This window comes from Capra hircus, chromosome 12, assembly GCF_001704415.2.
Source record: "Capra hircus breed San Clemente chromosome 12, ASM170441v1, whole genome shotgun sequence".
Classification (NCBI taxonomy): Eukaryota; Metazoa; Chordata; class Mammalia; order Artiodactyla; family Bovidae; genus Capra; species Capra hircus.
The window spans coordinates 71,162,788-71,177,002 of NC_030819.1; the positions used below are offsets into that span (position 1 = coordinate 71,162,788).

The 14,215-nt window shown below is 39.2% G+C and overlaps 1 protein-coding gene across 1 annotated transcript in view; it reads right to left on the reverse strand.

Moving 5' to 3' along the window:
- GTF2F2 (general transcription factor IIF subunit 2) overlaps nt 1-14,215 on the reverse strand; it is a 134,656-nt gene that overhangs the window by 24,198 nt on the left and 96,243 nt on the right. The window lies entirely within an intron of this gene.

Sequence of the window (14,215 nt, forward strand, 5' to 3'; positions counted from 1 at the left end):
TGGGTGGGCAGATCCCCTGGAGTAGGAAATGGCAACCCACTCAAGTACCTTGCCTGGGAAATCCCATGGACAAGAAGAGCCTGGCAGGCTACAGTTCTTAGGGTTGTAAAGAGTCTGACACTACTTACCAATTAAAGAACAACAACAACATATATTACCATACCCAGTGACTTACATTCAACCATTTATTTATTTTAAAAATTAAATTATTCTGGTATGTGAGCACAGTAAATCTAAAAAAAAGAATGTTTTAAGGTGGGAAAAGGTGTAGCTTTCCAAAATGACTACTTTTTTTCCAAAGTAACTATTTTTAAAGGACAAAAGGCACCATTGTACCTATAGACTTTTTAACTTAAAGCACTACAGGAAAAATAATTGCCAGCCATGTCTAGCTAAATTATAATGAAGGAGTAAGAATGAAATAAAAATACTCATACAAAAACATAGATCCTCACCATAGATCCTCACTACTCAAGGATTCATTTCAGCAAGAAGTTAAATGAACCCCAAAGGAATGAATGAGATGCAATGATCCCAGCAAAGAAACTGAGAACCATATTAGAAAATTATCTACTTGATACAGACAAAAAAAAGAAGATACAGTTTTAAAGAAAGTGGAACTTAACATGAAAGATGGGAAGAGATCAAAATGAAGGCATTTAAGATTCCCATATATTTTCCAAATTCTCTGTAATAAGCATCTATCACTTTTATAATCAGAAAAGTAAGTATACTTTTTTTTATAGGAGAAAGAAATATTGTTTCTTGGAAGGTTAGTTTAAAAGCTATAAAAATGTTGCTCATTTAAAAATAATATATGTTGAACATAATATATCACTTTCTTTTAATGGGACTTTAAAAATAATTTTCATTTAAAATTTCTTCAAAGGAACAACTTGCAGTATAAAAGGTGACTTTTTCTTTTTTTTCATAATATTATTATTTAATTTGTTGGATGGAGTTTCTTTTCTGTTTCCTTCTGCTTATTTTTAGGTGGTTGTTGTTCAGTGACTAAGTCGTGTCTGACTCTTTGCAACTCCATGGACTGCAGCACACCAGTCTATGCTGTCTTTCGATAGCTCCTGGAGTTTGCTCAAACTCATGTCCACTGAGTCAGTGATGCCATTTAACCATCTCATCCTCTGTCACTCCCTTCTCCTCTTGTCCTCAGTCGTTCTTAGCATCAGTGTCTTTTCTAGTAAGTCAGCTCTTCACATCAGGTGGCCAAAGTATTGTAGTGTCAGCTTCAGCATCTGTCCTTCCAATAAATATTCAGGGTTGATTTTCTTTAGGATTGACTGGTTTAATCTTCTTGCTGTCCAAAGGACTCTCCAGAGTTTTCTCCAGTACCTCAGTTTGAAAGCATCAATTCTTTGGTACTCAGCTCTCTTTATGGTCTAACTCTCACATCCATACATGACTAGTGGAAAAACCACAGCTTTGGCTATATGAACCTCTCTCAGCAAAGTGTTGTCTCTGCTTTTTAATATGCTGTCTAAGTTTGTCATAGCTTTTCTTCCAAGGAGCAAGCATCTTTTAATTTTGTGGCTGAAATCACCCTCCACAGTGATTTTGGAGCCCAAGAAAATAAAGTCTGTCAGTGTTTCCACTTTTTCCCCATCTATTTGCCATAAGAGATGGGACCAGATGCCATGATCTTTGTTTCTTGAAAGCAGAGTTTTAAGCCAGCTTTTTCACTCTCCTCTTTCACCTTCATCAAGAGGCTCTTAGTTCCTCTCTTCGCTTTCTGACATAAGGGTGGTGTCATCTGGGTATCTGAAGTTATTGATATTTCTCCTGGCAATCTTGATTCCAGCCTGAGCTTCATCCAGCCTGGCATTCTGCATGATGCACTCTGTACAGACGTTACATAAGCAGGGTAACAATATACAGCCTTGACGTACTCCTTTCCCAATTTGGAACCAGTCCTTTGTTCCATGTCCAGTTCTAACTGTTGCTTCTTGTGCTGGATACAGGTTTCTCAGGAGGCAGGTCAGGTGGTCCAGTGTTCCCATCTCTTTAAAAATTTTCCATAGTTTGTTGTGACCCACACAGTCAAAAGCTTTAGCATAATCAATGAAGCAGAAGTATATATATATTTTGGAATTCCCTTGCTTTTTCTAGGATCCAGTGGATGTTAGAAATTTTGATCTCTGGTTCCTCTGCCTTTTCTAAATCCAGCTTGTACATCTGGAAATTCTCAGTTCATGTACTGCTAAAGTCTAGTTTGAAGGATTTTGAGCATAATTTTGCTAGCATGTGAAATGAGTGCAACTGTACGGTAATCTGATCATTCTTTGGCACTGCCTTTCTTTGAGATTTGATATATAATACCAAATTCCTCAGGAGATATTAGAGATCCACCAATTGCCTTTTTTTTAAAAAATCTGAAAGCTGTAAATACTACTGGTTTTGTTTTTAACTGTGATTGCCAAATTGAGTATAGTTATTTCAGTATTAAAATATAAGTATTTTAATTCTTCCAATTATTTACAAATCCATATATATCCTTTAACTACATAAGACCATAATTTTATGAAGTGTAAAAAAAGTACTCTAGAAATGTCTTCAGAAATTTACTGTACATGTAACCATAATTGTATTTACTGTGTTACTTTGTTTTCATGGGCCAAGTAGAGTTTCTATAAACTAGGAAGAAAGCACTAGCTAGAGACCTAGAAGGGAGATATCCACCCAAAGATGGACGTGGGTTTACAATCTTTCAATGGCCTCTTAACTGCTCTTGGGTGATGCACAAGCTTCTTCCCATGACTGCATGTCATTCTGGGATCTAGTCCCTGCTCCCTCTCCAGCTCAGTCCACTGTTCTCCCTCATGTGAGTCCCCCTGGCCGAAGCTGTGCCATGCCCAGACTTTAGAGGAAGCTTCTTACAGACGGTCATCCAGCAAATCTTTACTGGGTGCCTATTCTTGTTGTTGTTCAGTGGCTCAGTTGTGTCTGACTCTTTGTGACCCCATGGGCTGCAGCACACCATGCTTCCCTGTCCTTTACCGTCTCCCGGAACTTGCTCAAACTCATGTCCATCAAGTTGGTGATGCCATCCAACCATCTTGTCCTCTGTCTTTCCCTTCTCTTTCTGCCTTCAATCTTTCCCAGCATCAGGATATTTTCTGGGTGCCTCTGTCTACCAAGAAAAGACTTGCTTAGTGGAAGACAAACATTAAACAAATTTGGCTCAGACGGTAAAGCGTCTGCCTGCAATGCGGGAGACCCGGGTTCGATTCCTGGGTCGGGAAGTTCCCCTGGAGAAGGAAATGGCAATCCACTCCAGCACCCTTGCCTGGAAAATCCCATGGACGGAGGAGCCTGATAGGCTACAGTCCATGGGGTCGCAAAGAGTCGGACATGACTGAGCGACTTCACTACCTATAACTGGTTATCTGCAGGACTGAAGAGGGACAGGGGGTTGGTATTATGACAACTGACTGTGTGCTGCTATGAGGTAAAGAATAACTCCAAGATGTGCACTTGGTAAGCTGAAGCAGGACAGCCCATGTTCCTAAGAGGTGAAGCCCAAAAGACTAGGCAGAAACTACTCCTCCAAGCCAAGAAGATGTCTCAAAGTGACTGACAGATAAACGTTCAGAAAGAAACGAACAGCTGCAGACAGGTATAGGAATGTTTACCAAGGATTAGGACTATGCTGCTGCTGCGTCCGGCTCTGTGCAACCCCACAGACGGCAGCACACCGGGCTCCTGTGCCCCTGGGATTCTCCAGGCAAGAATACTGGAGTGGGTGGCCACTTCCTTCTCCAACGCATGCATGCATGCTAAGTCACTTCATCGTATCTGACTCTGTGCGACCCAATGGACAGCAGCCCACCAGGCTCCTCTGTCCACAGGATTCTCCAGGCAAGAGTACTGGAGTGGGTTGCCAGCCAGGAGATCAAACCAGTCAATCCTAAAGGAAATCAGTCCTGAACATTCATTGAAAGGTCTGATGCTGAAGCTGAAGCTCCAATACTTTCGCCACCTGATGCAAAGAACTAACTCACTGGAAAAGACCCTGATGCTGGGAAAGATTGAAGGCCGGAGGAGAAAAGGATGACAGAGGATGAAATGGTTGGATGGCATCACCGACTTGATGGACATGAGTGTGAGCAAGCTCCAGGAGCTGGTGATGGACAGGGAAGCCTGGCATGCTGCAGTCCATAGGTTTGCAAAGAGTCAGACACAACTGAACGACTGAACTGAACTGAGAACTATACATGTGTAAATCCTTTGGAGGGGGAAAAAAAGAAAAAAACCAGTGGCAGCCTGTTTCTGAACACCTCTCTCTGTATTCTAACCTTAGGCCTATCCCCTTAATGCAATCACGTCTCAGGGGCCTGGCCTCTCTAAATGGTAATCTAGCTGTTATGCTGCCACTAAATCGTCTTTTCTGTTTCAATCACCTCGCTCCACAATGTGATCTTATGAGACATTCAAAGAGGGAGGCATGCACTGGCTGCTTCTTTCCACATTGAATGACTGCTCCCATTACTTCACAGCTTGAAAATTCCTTGGGATTTCAGTGTGTTTAGGTTAAGTGCGTTTTTATAAATGGCAGCTTATTTCTTGTCATACTCTTACACTAGGATTTATTTTCAGCCACTGCATCCTGATTCAGATTTAGGTGGCATGGTTTCCTTTCAATTCTAATGCACAAGTTCTAACAGCCAATTTCATCATCCATGGAGTGTCATGCCACTTTTATCCTCAAAGTATTCAATCTTTTAAATATATAAAGGAAAACATTGAATTAACTTTTTTTTTAAAGAGCTCATATAAAAATTTAACCTTCTTATTATACATTTAAAAAGTCAAGTACAAGGGTTTTATTTTAATTAAAAGAGGATATCTTATGATTCAAAATTCAAAAGGTTAACCTATGGATGGAAAATATATTTTTGAAAAACTAAACCTTAAAATACTTTAATTAACTTGAATAGTTTAAAATAATTTAGCAGGGTTCTTTACTTAACACTAAATAATTCATTTAACATTATCACATTAAGTGTCAGAACAATTTGCAATTCCATTTCACCACTGAACAATGTACCAAATTAAACATCACTGACCTCAACACGCCTTCAAAGTCAAAATAAGGTTTAAAACCAGGCTTGTACAAAATAATACAATGTGGAAATATCTGGTTTGCACAGCTGAACAGCAAACTACACACAGAGGTCTGGGGCTGGACTAGGGGAAAGCTGAAAGTTTTATTGTCCCAATCATTAAAAAAATTGGTCTGGGATTTGCCTGGTGCTCCAGTGGTTATGAATCAGCCTGCCAATGAAGAGGACATGGGTTTGATCCCTGGTCCAGAAAGATATCACATGCTGCAAGGCCATTAAGCCCGTGCTCCACAACCAAAGCAGACACTTCGGTGGGAAGCCTGCTCGCTGCAATGAAGAGTATAGGCCCCACTTGCCACAACAGGACAAAGCCTGAGTGCACAGCAGCGAGGACCCAGCGCAGCCAAAAATAAATAAATCTTTTTTTTTTAAACAGTCTTAACTTTTTCAGAAAATTTAAAAACATGGTGCTATTTTCAAGAAATAATAATAGAAAAATATTATTTTGTGATCATTTGGACACAGATAGACCCTACTTTTACAAACCACTAAAAAAAAAAAAAGTGTGGTGCTAATTACTACCACCATTTCAGGACAGTTTAGAATATATGTCCACAGTCTTAGAAGACTAGGGTTCACTGAATTACTAGTCTTTCTAGAATATTATATAAAGGGTCAGTTTCTTACTTTCCAATCAAAGGAAAAGCTCAAGGGCTATATAACCTGAGAGTGAAAACACTAATGAAGCAACCACACAACAGACTTCTATAAAGCATTTTGCTATGTTGTAGAAACTGTGTTAAAGCTCTGCATACATCTTGTCAATCTTAGCAGCAAAACAGTGGGAACTCAGATCTTTTCTTTTTTTTTTTTTTTAACTCAAAGCCTCAAGTACTTAATCTATACACTCCCTAAAAGGCCATATAACTGAATAACATCTCTAATTAAAAGCTCATTGAGTTTAGTTAAAAACAAGTAATTTTCTTGTAATAACTATAAATGGAATATAACCTTTAAACATTATGAATCACTTTGTTGTACATCTGAAACTTATATAATATTGTGTAACAACTACGTCTCAAAAAAAGCAATTTTCCTTTATTGGAAAGGAAATTGAAGGTACCCACCTGCTTTCAGTTAGTCCAATTCTACACAGACACATACAAAAGAGCACTTTTTTTTTTTTTTAAATTTAGTCACACCAAGCACCATGTAGTATCACAGGTGCCTGACCAGGGACTGAATCCACACACCCTGCATGGGAAGAACGGAGCCTTAACTGCTGGACTGCCAGAGAAGCCCACCACATTCTTCTTTACAACACTGAAAAAAGATTCCTATTTCATCAATGTCACTAGCTACTGGCTATAATTATGGTTCATAATCCACCTTATTAAAGTTACTTAGAGATCTTCATTACAGTGTATTACAATTTACACACTGAAATGGGAATTCCATCCTCAAATAAAAAAGTAGTATAAACACCCAAATATTTTAAGTGTCAAAATCTAAAACAATGAAAAAAAGCCAAATTTCTATTGCTCTAAGCTGTTGGCAGACTGGGGAAGACAAGTCTATATATTTTATTCAATTAATCCTTCATTGATCTCACTTAGTGCATCTTACATAAAAGTAACTCAACGAATATTGGTTAAGCAAGTGAACAAATGACACCTTTATTGGACAATTATATCACAAGAGAAAAGGTTGAATCCCGTATTAACAAATTCCACAATAACGCCTCATTATATACACATAGACTATTCTCCTGCCTAAGCAAAAATCCCTAAGTAATACTGCCTAGCTAATCTGGTTGTCAAGTATAGAATTAAGCAACTCCGAAATCACTGAACAACAAATGTTTCCATCAGCAACTGCCAACGTGTAGGAGTCATTTTATGATGTAAATATCATTACTTTAGCATCCATCTCTCCTTTGTGCTCCAGCTGCATTTGACTGCAATTTATGCTGTTCTTAAAATGACAGGTTTCACAAAAGAAGGTAAATTATCTTACGATGTTGCTTTCATTATTGAAAAGGAGGGAGTAAAGCAGTGAAGGAGGTAAACAGTGCTTCCCACGGGGGAGCAGGAGGCTGACATCTGCAGGGTGAGTGAGAGAAAAGTGTCCCTGCAAGGAGAAGCAGGAACAGCCAGAGCGCTGGGACTGCCTGTGAGCGAGAGGACGCCTTCTGGGCCCCAAGTCAGCAAACAAGATGCAATGTTCAGAAGAAGGCCCAGCTCAGGAGCGGGCGGGCAGAAGGCTAGGGGGGAAGGGAAGGTGAGGGAATAACCAGGTGATCTACTAATACCAAAAGGTTCTGATGATGCCTAGTTTTAAGACAGTGCATTTACAGGAAGCTTCAACAGGACAGAGAGTTTCTCAGAGGTACAGTAATAGTATTAACAGTATTGGGTTGGCCAAAAAGTTCGTTTGGGTTTTTCCATACAACCTTAAGGAAAAGCCTGAACGGACTTTTTGGCCAACCCAACACACATTTGTCTGTTAGAATGTGGATCTGAAAAAATTTCAGCACTTGCAACTGACAAGCAATCAAACATATCCTTACTTGGAAGGACTGCTAGAAGGATTACAGAGAGCAAACATTAAAATTAAGTATTTTAAGTGTCTTACAAATACCTGTTAATTATTCTAAGCTTCATGAAAATAGGGACCTTGTTCATATTCCCAGGGCCCAGAAATTAGGCATGCAATATAAACGTGTTAAATAAGCAAGTGAGGGAAAAAAAAGACGAGAAGAAGACAAGTTGTAGGCTGTGATTAATCAATAATTGTAATCTGGACGTCATATCATAAGATTTACAGTAACATAGAGAAGGAAACGGCAACCCACCCACTCCAGTATCCTTGCCTGGAGAATCCCCATGGACAGAGGAGCCTGGTGGGCTACAGTCTACGGGGTTCCAAACAGCTGGACACGACTGAGCAATTTAAGCACAGCACAGTACACGCTAACACCTAGATCTGCCATTTAAGAGAAGAGACTGTAAAATACATAAGGCTTAATTTTCACTCTGTAGGAAAAACCCAACAAGGGGAAAAAACTCCATTATCCACTTGCACTATCCAACAGAGTAACCACTAGCGATATCCAACTATTTAAACTGAAACTTCATTTCCTCAGACACGTCAGCCATGTTAAGTTTGTTCAACAGCCCCGTGTGGATACCATACAGGACAATACAGACATAGAATATTTCTTTCACTGGTGAGGGAATAAAAATTCACAGTGGACTTTGCTCCTACATTAGTTAGAAACAAGCCACCCACAAGTTTTTGGGTATGTGTTGGGTAAGGTAAAATAAATGAGAGCGTAATGAAGACACGTTATAAGTGTCTTGGTTTTTTTTTTTTTTTTTTACTTTATTTTACTTTACAATACTGTATTGGTTTTGCCATACATTGACATGAATCCACCACGACACATAAATCACAGCAGGATCCTCTATGATCCACCTCCCAGAATTCTGGAAATAAAAGCAAAAATAAACAAATGGGATCTAATTGGTTTTGTTTTTTTAATTACTGCCTAATTTTTGTTTTACAGCCAAACACTGTAAGACTGTCAATCTCTTGTCAATCGTCACTTCTGGAAGAGCATACATCACCAACATGCCAGAGAGTATCCTCCATTAGCTAAAAGACACAGAATCTCCACTCAATAGTCCAAAATATAAGTATCTTACCCAATGGCCAGAATATTTTTATTATCTTATATAATTTCCTTTGCTCTCATAGTCTTTCCTTAAGTAATCTACTTATTATCTTAAACTTGAAGGCATGTTCAGTAGCTACCTTCAGCCTGTTTGTGTTAGTCACTCAGTTATGTCTGACTCTTTGTGACTCCGTGGACTGTAGCCCGCCAGACTCCTCTGCCCATGGATTCTCCAGACAAGAATATTGGAGTGGGTAGCCATCCCCTTCTGCAGGGGATCTTTCCTGACCCAGGGATCGAATCCAAGTCTCTTACGTCTCCTGCATTGCAGGCAGATTCTTTACCATCTGAGCCACTAGGGAAGACCCCCTTCAGCCTATGCAGTGGCGTTACTTCCCAGTCACCAGCACTCTGGTGGCGTCCAAGCACCACACAGATGCCCAAGCTGGAGGAAGGGGGCAGAAGACAGCACACACAAGCGGTTCTTGTGACTCTGGGAATCAAAAGGGTACCTAAGATTCACACTGCCTGGAGTTTTTGTTCAAATAATTATGAACTTTGGCCTGTGGCTCAGATCATGAACTCCTTATTGCCAAATTCAGACTTTAATTGAAGAAAGTAGGGAAAACTACTAGACCATTCAGCTATGATCTAAGTCAAACCCCTTACAATTAGACAGTGGAAGTGACAAATAGATTCAGGGATTAGATCTGATAGACAGTGCCTGAAGAACTATGGACTGGTCACCTGCAACTTATTCACTGCAATGTGTTTTCTCTTTAGACCACGTCAAGCATGATTTCTTATACCATCTCCTGAAAGCAAACTGTTTTTCACCTTGGAAAGACTGTGTTTCAACGTGTGATGGGGGAAGAACAAGGGCAGGCAAAGCAGAAGGGGGTGGGAGCAGAAGGAAGCAACAGCATTTGAGGTAAAAAAAACCCTTTAGTGCTTCTGCTTTTCCTGTTACTCAAATAGTTAAAATTTTAGTACAGGCACAAAGTAGAAACTCATGAGGAAAAAACGTTTAGCAAATCAGGGATCATTTGTCAGTTCTCAAGACATGTCCAAGTAGCTACTCTTGAAAATTACCCTAAACTCCAATGGATGATGAATGACAAAAATACTTGTTTCATTTTTAAGAACTTTTATTTCTCTTCTCCATACCCCAAGAAAAGTAAAAAGCCTAAATAATTTGCTATGATTCCCAGAGTGGTGGGTACAAAGGACTAGGAACTGTATTTCTAACTCAATACAGCCGGCCTTCTATAGCTGAGGATGCAAAACGTGTGGATAATAAGGTCCAACGCTATTAACATCATTTTATTTAATGCACATCTGTGAATTTCATTTTGTATAAGGGACATGCACACCTGGAATTTTGGTGTCTGCAGGGGGTCCTGGAACCAATGTCCCCTGGATGCCCAGGAATGACTGTATTCAAAAAAGCAACAAAGAAATACCTTTTAAATTCAGATTCATGCTGATAATTTCCCATTAAAAATAAAAATCAAAGATTAAAGCAAACCCATGGCACCCAGAATGGCTCTGAACAATGCTCAGTTTAGAGAGAACGCACCATACACCACGGCATGGCAGATCTAAAACCAGGTTCCGGTTTTAAGGTCCAGTTCTGTCCCAGGTGTCGCCACGGCCAAGTTGGCCAATCTCTTCAACACCTTGGTGCTCTCACGAGAAAAAATGATGACTACAGCAACAGAAGTATGCGAGAGAGTCTTTAAACACTTAAAAGTGCTTGTCCTAAAGTACAATTCAATACATTTTATTATTATTTGACTTACTGTAATCATTCAAATAGTCACACTAAACAGAAATATATGGAAGTTATATGAATAAGCACAACTTTTAATAATAATCTGCTTTACCAATTAGATTTTAAAACCAAGATTTATGGAAACTAAGTTCATCCTTTATCCTGATAGGGGTATCTGGCTACATCAGATAAAAAGCACTTTCTTCAAGGATAAGAAAATTTCTTTCTAAATGTCATTCAGCTGCAGGTAAAACACATAATGTTCATGAAAGTGCTAATCAGAACAAATAATTAAACCACAGCACCAAGAGACATATTAAAAATATGGGAGCTTATAGTTTTGGGTAACTGTTTATATATCAGAAATTTAAAAAATTTACTGAATTTTAGATGCAGTCAAAGTATTTTTGGAGTTAATCCTTAGGGCACTCAAATTAGTCTCTCACAGATGACTTTCAATCAGCAGTGACTAGAACATGAGTCTGAGTTTAACAAAGGTAGAAAAATGCACTTGAGCAGAACATCTTCTTAAGTTACATAGAGAACACATAACCATTTAAAACTAAATAGTTTTGAAAAATCTTTTCCCGTCTTCTTCATATAAAATATGATTACAGAAGGTTATATATTTTTCTTCCCAGGAGATGGGGTCACTTCCAGACCAACTGTAGAGCAGATACAACTGAATGAAGTTAACTGTTCCCCTCCTTCCCTCTGTCTATTTCACTTGGCCCTCTTTTCACTGCCTGGACATTTTTAGTTGCTTTTCTCTAGATTTTTTTCCATACAGCTTTAGATTATTTCACACGTATTGTTTCACTTCATCAGCCAAAGAGGCTAATGCTTTCAGGGGACATTAAACAATAACTCTTGGGTCCCTTTCTGCCCATAATGTCTAATGATTAGCTTAGATTTTTATGTCTTTTAATTGCTTGGCCCAACACTTATCCACACTGACCCTCATAGACTTTTGTGTGAGGTGGATCCACGTAGACAACGTGTAGAGGTCTTGCCATCATCACTTCACTCATGCCACTCAGATTTCACCATCCAGCTCTTCTCCCAGGTCACTCTCCTCTACAGAGGGCAGGTGTTGGTACTGATTGGAGGAACTCCTGCCTGAGCTTCTCCCACAGCTCAGGAACTGACTGCTGCCTTTGGCTTCCTGGTGGAGTCCCCATGAACAACAAGGGCTCATAGAACCCCACAGGGATGTGTGACTGAGACGACGGGGGGAGGGAACTGCGGGCCAAGCAGTCACTGCGGCAGCTCAGAGTGGGGTCCTGGGCGCCGCCAAGCCCTTGAATATTCTCGAATCACATCATACACATCTTGATTAAAAACACCTTAATAGTCAAGTATTTAAGAAACAGAATACAAAAGCCTTTTCTTTTCATTAAGAACTGAAGTATATTCATTAAGTAAACACCTCAATAATAAAGTATTTAAGAAACAGAATGCAAAAGCCTTTTCATTAAGAACTGAAATGTATTCATTAATTTAAAGTTGAATTTGCTTTTGAGAGCTTAGTCTCACACAGGTTCTACTTTTGTGGATAAAATGCTTTAAAAAGTAAAAGAGAAACGGCTAGAGATGACCGTTCATGTAATAAAACTAACTCAGTTTCATAACAGAAACACTAGTGCTCATGTTACCATATTGATCAAGTGCTGAGAGTAATCATTACCCTAAGATTCTCTATTTTCACAGTTTTGGCAGTTCATGTTGCCAGCCCTATCAAGAGACATTCAGCCCCCACTTCTGTAAGCTCCTAAGACTTCTTATCTGCTGACTGATCAACAGGCTTCCGGCTAGGTTATCATTTGGGGAGGAACTGTGAACACTGACATGAAGTTACCTAGCAAATTTTCTTTTATAGAGCTTATGGACAGATGTATTAAGAACTGAATATATCATTTTATAAATTTAAGAAAATAATTTTTCTTGCTATTAGTAGAGAGAAGAAGGCATTATAGAAATGTTTCAGTCCTGGTTTTTCTAAATACATAAAACACTATCTGGTTCAAATCAAGTCTAGGTTTTTTATAGCTGGTCTTAGAACAAAGGCAAAAAGCTGAGCATATAGGAAAACCTTTTCTAAAACAAGGTGTGGGCAGAAACAGTCCTGATGCTTTATGGATCCAGACTCTGTGTCATTTTACTTGCATTGCTAACGCTACTTAAGAGAAGCTTTACCTTTTAGTCACTTATAGTTTTTAACTCCTATAAAACATTAGGGATATCAGGCTATTCTTCATGTAGCTCCTATTAGTCAGAGAATGACTATTATGGGCCCCAAACAAACATATAAAAATATTTTCTGCATCATCAACATGCATGGATGATACAAGTTATTACAGAGGCTATTTATGTGGACCAAATCCATTTTATTTTGCTAAACTGTTTATATGATGATCCGAGTTATTAATTTTTGTAAATGTTGCTTTGATAGACATTCTGAACGAGGCTGAAGAGCAGTTACGGAAACAAACCCTTGCTTTATTTCTCCCTTTGTGGTAACAGTCTTATACCAAGCTCTTTCCCCCGGATCCCTCCAGTGTTGCTAGCTGAAGGTGAGGGTGAAGTCTATGCCCATGGAACGTCTGCAGGGAACATGCTCAGATGTCAGCCTTGGGGTGCATCTGTGCTCAGCCGCGTCTGACTCTTGGCGACCCCACGGACTGTAGCCTGCCAGGCTACTCTGTCCGTGGAATTTTCCAGGCAAGAGACTGGAGTGGGCTGCCACTTTCTTCTCCAGGGGATCTTCCTGACTCAGGGGTCAAATCCACATCTCCCGTCTGCACTGGCAGATGGATTCTTTACCATGGTGCCACCAGGGAAGCCTTTAGGGCCCTCCAGTGCTGCTAGCTGAAGGTGAGGGTGAAGTCAGTGTCCACGGAAAAATCCAGGGTAACATTCTTAGACAGCAACTTTGGTCTCCTAGTGGAATTCATTCAGTAATTGAGTTGGGCAGGAAAAAGTGAAAAAAAAAAAAAGTATGTACGTATACGTACACATATATATTTGAATGAACACATTCTAAAATACGCTGGTGCTTCTTCAGGTTCAATATTCAGAGCCAAGAAAGAAATTAGTCAGAATTTGTTGAGTTTGCTGTATTTTTATACAGATCAAGACGATAACTAAAGGGAAGTGGGCATCTGTGGGTTTCATTTATTCACATATGAGGTAAGGGTTAAAGTATGGAGTGTGAAATGAACTTGGTGGTTTTAAGTGAGCTTTTACATTTTCTATAACAGATGGTACAGCAATAATTTTTTATCATTTAAGATGAGATCAGATTCTTGAAACTGTGAATTCTATCACAACAGGCTACACTGTCTTGTCCAAATAATGCATATTAGAGAATACGTATTTTCCACAAGGTGTATGTTTTCACTATGTGAAATCTGAAGAAAACACATTTTAAAAATGAAAACAGATTTATGTAACTGTTAGCTTCAGTAGTGACTGAAGGAACTTAGAGTGGGTGTGTAGGAGGGGAAATAAATGAGGTAATGCAGTTCAAAGAGGCTGACCTAACAGAAATCTGACAATAAAAGACTGGGAAATTACTGTGATAAGTACTTTCCCATTTTCATATTTATTATACTGCAACTTGAATACTTATAACCAGAATTATTTAAGATGGTTTAAAGCTAAGCATCCAAGATCGTCAAGCAGCCC